At 39.4% G+C, this 5,848-nt stretch overlaps 1 long non-coding RNA gene across 1 annotated transcript in view; it reads right to left on the reverse strand.

Moving 5' to 3' along the window:
- LOC132126441 (uncharacterized) overlaps positions 1-3,523 on the reverse strand; it is a 3,929-nt gene extending 406 nt beyond the window's left edge. Inside the window, exon 1 of the long non-coding RNA XR_009427390.1 lies at positions 3,369-3,523. This is a non-coding gene — a long non-coding RNA (uncharacterized LOC132126441). The remainder of the gene's footprint in view (positions 1-3,368) is intronic.
- Positions 3,524-5,848: the final 2,325 nt, after the last annotated feature.

The raw sequence follows: 5,848 nt of genomic DNA on the forward strand, positions 1-5,848 counted from the left end.
CTGCACAGATCAAACAGCGTTTAAACAGATCTAAACAAACATGTTTCTGGATTTTGAGGTGACTCTTGTGGTGTGATGTGTGTGAATTATATCCGAGGAAAGAGGAACTGTGTGTCTGAGGTCATTTGCTCATTTAACCACAAATAACGCACAACTCCTCACCGATTCTATTCTCAACACAAACCCATGCTTTTAGAACAGCTGCCCAGAATCATTCTGGACACTAAATACTAGTCAACCACAGCAACACTGCAGTAAAATCCCACTAACACACAGACTCCTGAGTGTTCATGAGCTTCAGTCTGAAGACACTGGACAAACCTGTCACTTCCTGTTTAGAGCCCTTCATGAGTTAATTTGATTCATTTAATGGAGAGATTCCCGTTGAATCAGTGATCATGTGAGGATGATGTTCAGATAAAGATGAACAAACACACATAACAGCTTTTAAAGATAAATAGAAAAAGAATCTTTAAACTTATAAATCACAGTTAGAATGTGGCTGACATGATTTAACAAAAACACATTGACACAATGTCTCAAGCTAACTAATTGTGACATATTAACACAATTCTTCTAAATCAATATGAACTGTGGATAAAATGATGCCAGCTGTTGTTTCAGCGTTGAAAGCTAACTAGCTTTAAAACAGCTCACATATATTTATAGATTGAGGAAGAAAAAACAAACTAACAATGAAAACACTGAAGTTTTAACACTCATGCTGAAAAGACTTTTAAAACAACAACTTCTGGAGATCGACATTGATTCTGTTCATAAATTCAAATGATTACCTACGTTCACTCTCACCCTCGCTGCTATCTGCTATGGTTTCATCTACATCTTTGGATGCTAACAGTGCTACTGATACTTTCTGCTCCACTTTTACATCTTGTTTAGACACTGTTTGCCCCTTGTCTTCCAGACCAGCCCGTAACACCCCTTCTGCCCCTTGGTTATCTGATGTTCTACACGAACACCGTTCTAAGCTTAGAGCTGCTGAAAGGGTGTGAAGGGTGTTGACATTAATGTCAAAAATACTACTAACCTTAATGTGTATCAGTCACTCCTATCTTCCTTCTCTGCTAATGTCTCCACTGCTAAAATGACATACTACCATAACAAAATTAACAATTCGTCTAAATCTCGCATGCTTTTTAAAACATTTTCCTCACTTCCTCCTGCTTCATCTCTAATAGCTGATGACTTTGAAACGTTTTTCATTAATACAATTAAACACATAAATGCACAATTTTCCACACCACAATCAGTCAAGCTCATATCACCAGCAAACTTACACTCATTTACATCCTTCTCTTCACTCTCTGAGGCAGAAGTCTCCAAACTCATCCTTTCTAATCACCCTACTACTTGCCCGCTTGATCCTATTCCATCTCATCTCCTTCAAGCCATTTCTCCTGCAGTTGTACCTGCACTCACTCACATCATCAACACTTCCCTCCACACTGGTGTTTTTCCCTCATCATTTAGACAGGCACGTATAACTCCACTACTTAAGAAACCCAACCTCAACCCATCTCTTTTAGATAACTACAGACCAGTTTCCCTTCTTCCTTTCATTGCAAAAACACTTGAACGAGCTGTGTTCAACCAAGTCTCTACATTTCTCACACACAACAACCTCCTTGACAGCAACCAATCTTGCTTCAGAAGTGGGCATTCAACTGAGACGGCCTTGCTCTCAGTTGTTGAAGCTCTAAGACTGGCAAGAGCGGAATCCAAATCTTCAGTACTTATCCTGCTTGATCTGTCCGCTGCTTTTGACACGGTTAACCACCAGATCCTCCTATCAACCCTACTGGCAAAAGGCATCTCAGGAACCACACTTCAATGGTTTGAGTCTTACCTATCAGATAGGTCCTTCAAAGTATCTTGGAGAGGTGAGGTGTCCAAGTCTCAACATCTATCTACTGGGGTGCCTCAGGGCTCAGTTCTTGGACCACTTCTCTTCTCTGTCTACATGGCATCATTAGGTTCTGTCATTCAGAAACATGGCTTTTCATACCACTGCTATGCTGATGACACTCAACTCTACCTCTCATTCCATCCTGATGATCCGAAGGTAGCTATTCGCATCTCAGCTTGTCTAACAGACATTTCTTCCTGGATGATGGACCATCACCTTCAACTCAACCTTGCCAAGACAGAACTGCTTGTGATTCCAGCAAACCCATCGTTTCATCACAATTTCACCATCAAGTTAGGCACATCAACCATAACTCCTTCAAAAACAGCTAGACGCCTTGGAGTTATGATTGATGATCAGCTGACTTTCTCAGACCACATTGCTAAAACTGTCCGATCCTGCAGATTTGCTTTATTCAACATCAAGAAGATCAAGGCCTTTCTTTCGGATCATGCTGCACAACTCCTTGTTCAAGCTCTTGTTCTGTCCAGGCTGGACTATTGCAATGCTCTCTTGGCAGGTCTTCCAGCCAGTTCTATCAAACCTTTACAATTAATTCAGAACGCGGCAGCAAGATTAATTTTTAATGAGCAAAAAAGAATACACGTCACACCTCTGTTTATCAATTTGCACTGGCTTCCAATAGCTGCTCGTATAAAATTCAAGGCATTAATGTTTACCTACAAAACTACCACTGGCTCTGCACCCATTTACCTAAATTTGTTACTTCAGACTTATGTGCCTCTAGAAGCTTGTGTTCTGCAAGTGAACGTCGCTTGATTGTTCATCCCAAAGAAGCACAAAGTCACTTTTACGGACTGTTAAATTAAATGTTCCTCCTGGTGGAATGACCTCCCCAACTCAATCCGAGCAGCTGAGTCCTTAGCCATCTTCAAGAATCGGCTTAAAACACATCTCTTCCATCTTTATTTGACCCTCTAACTTTAACACTCACTATTCTAATTCTATTCTTAAAAAAAAAATACCTAACCAGCTTTCAAATATTTTTGTATTGTTTTATTATACAATTAACAAAACCAAAAAAAGACCTTGAACACTAGCTTGCTCTATTCTTTTTTCTTTTTATTTATTATATTATTTAATAGCCCTTGCTACGTGTTCTGTGTTAAGCTAACTGAGACTTGCTATAGCACTTGTATATTATTACTCTTTTGTTGATTTTGATTGCTTCCTCTGTCCTCATTTGTAAGTTGCTTTGGATAAAATTCTCTGCTAAATGAATAAATGTAAATGTAATGTAACTCACCACCATGATGTTGGGAATGGTTGCTAGGGCATTTTGTTTGGTTGCTAGGTGTTTTCTTGTGAAAGGATTCTCTGTAGATGTGACTTGTGTTCTTTTTTCAGATCAAAACACTGCGTCTGACGCATTAGTGAAGCACCAGTGTGTTTCAGAAATATATTAATACACACATATAACCTCAGCGATGTGACGACTCTGAATGAAGGCCGTGTGTGTTTGTAGGTGATGCAAATGGAGCTGGTAAAAGAGTGTCAGTCGAATTAAACATCCGTCCTCCATCATCCACACAGGCCTTACAATAAAGCAGTGGTTCCCAACCCTTTTCAACTCGCAGCCCACACAACCACACACATGTTTGCACGGCCCACTGCAAAACAATTAACTGACCCCGCTATTGTTGGGTTAATAACTTAGTACTCAGAAACTAGATTGTTAACTGTATTTATTGAATGAACTAGGGTTGTGCGATATGGACAAAAAAAAAAACTATCGCGATCTCTTTGATAAATGTTGTGATTTCGATTTTGACACACACAGATATGTTTTACAGATATGTTTATAAATGCATTCAGGATGAATTTGAAACATATTTCCAAAAGAAAACCAGTTAGAGCTTTATCAAAAAGTTGTAACGTCTCTACAACAGACATAAGTCAAAATAATCACTATAGTAGGGTGTAACAAACTTTATAGACTTATGGCAAAAATATTTATAAATAAATAAATCCTGTGTCCAGGGACTTTTTTTCTTTTTTTGCCATGCATTGTTCATAGAGATCATTAATTGTAGCGGTGCCTCAGGTGTTGAAATAGATTTGTTATACATTATACAGATTCACACGTATACTCCGTCTGCAGTGCGTATACAGTATGTGTTAGCGGTGCAGAAGCTGCAGCGAGAGCGCATTAAAATAATGCGCGAGCGTGAATCTCTCAGCTCACATTCCGATTACATTTGCTTTGTTACAAAACCAGACACGCATGCTCAGATACACACTTTAGGCTATTATTCATTCATATATTACATTATTCTGCAACATTTTGTATTTGTAATTAAATTATTGTTTGTAGTAACTTAATATCACATTTTAATCATGCTGATTTTTGGAGAAAAACTGAAATGGCATTCTTCGTGTGATATTAACTACATAAAATACATACAATACATTTTCTAACCCCCATATCTTGAATTTTATGATCATTCACATGTATTCATAAATGCATTTGAATGCACCGAATAATGCAGTGAAAGAACGCACTCAAAATGCACACGTATGACTTCATCATGTAACTTTACATTAGCCTAGATGCGTGCACTTTTTAGGCACTATTTGTTTAGTTTTTTAATATAGCCTACTTGATACTGTTAAAAGGCACATTATTAAAACAAAAAATACGAGTTCACATATCACACCTAAACAAGCTTGGAAAACGAAATTAGAACTAGCTACTAAATTAGTTAAAAATGCCTATCCATATACAGCTATGATTCGCGAACCCCAAACTGACTCAAATGATTCGCGAACCCGCTCCGAACTCCCAAACTGACTCAAATGATTCACGCTCCCCACTCCCAAACTGACTCAAATGATTTGCAGACCCGCTTTGAACTCCCAAACTGACTCAAATGACTCGCGATCCCCAAACTGACACAAATGATTCGCGATCCCGCTCCGAACTCCCGAACAGACTCAAATGATTCGCGAACCCGCTCCGAACTCCCGAAATGATTAAAATGATTCACGCTCCGAACTCCCAAACTCACTCAAATGATTCACGCTCCGAACTTCCAAACTGACTCAAATGATTCATGCTCCGAACTGCCAAACTGACTCAAATGATTCGCGAACCCACTTTGAACTCCAGAACTGACTCAAATGATTCGCGATCCCGCTCCGAACTCTCAAACTGACTCAAATGATTCGCGAACCCGCTTTGAACTCTCGAACTGATTCAAATGATTCGCGAACCCGCTCCGAACTCCCAAACTCACTCAAATGGTTCGCGATCCCCAAACTGACTCAAATGATTCGCGAACCCGCTCCGAACTCTCGAACTAACTCAAATGATTCGAGAACTCGCTCCGAACTCCCGAACCGATTCAAATGATTCGCGATCCCGCTACCAACAAATTACGGCCTATGCTCTCAATGTCAAATGCAGAAATGTTAATCCATGCATTTATGACCTCAAGGTTAGATTATTGTAATGCTTTATTGGGTGGTTGTTCTGCACGCTTAGTAAACAAACTACAGCTAGTCCAAAATGCAGCAGCAAGAGTTCTTACTAGAACCAGGAAGTATGACCATATTAGCCCGGTCCTGTCAACACTGCACTGGCTCCCTATCAAGCATCGTATAGATTTTAAAATATTGCTTATTACCTATAAAGCCCTGAATGGTTTAGCACCTCAGTATTTGAATGAGCTCCTTTTACATTATAATCCTCTACATCCGCTACGTTCTCAAAACTCAGGCAATTTGATAATACCTAGAATATCAAAATCAACTGCAGGCGGCAGATCCTTTTCCTATTTGGCGCCTAAACTCTGGAATAACCTACCTAACATTGTTCGGGAGGCAGACACACTCTTGCAGTTTAAATCTAGATTAAAGACCCATCTCTTTAACCTGGCTTACACATAACATACTAATATG

This window comes from Carassius carassius, chromosome 44 (assembly GCF_963082965.1).
Source record: "Carassius carassius chromosome 44, fCarCar2.1, whole genome shotgun sequence".
NCBI lineage: Eukaryota > Metazoa > Chordata > Actinopteri > Cypriniformes > Cyprinidae > Carassius > Carassius carassius.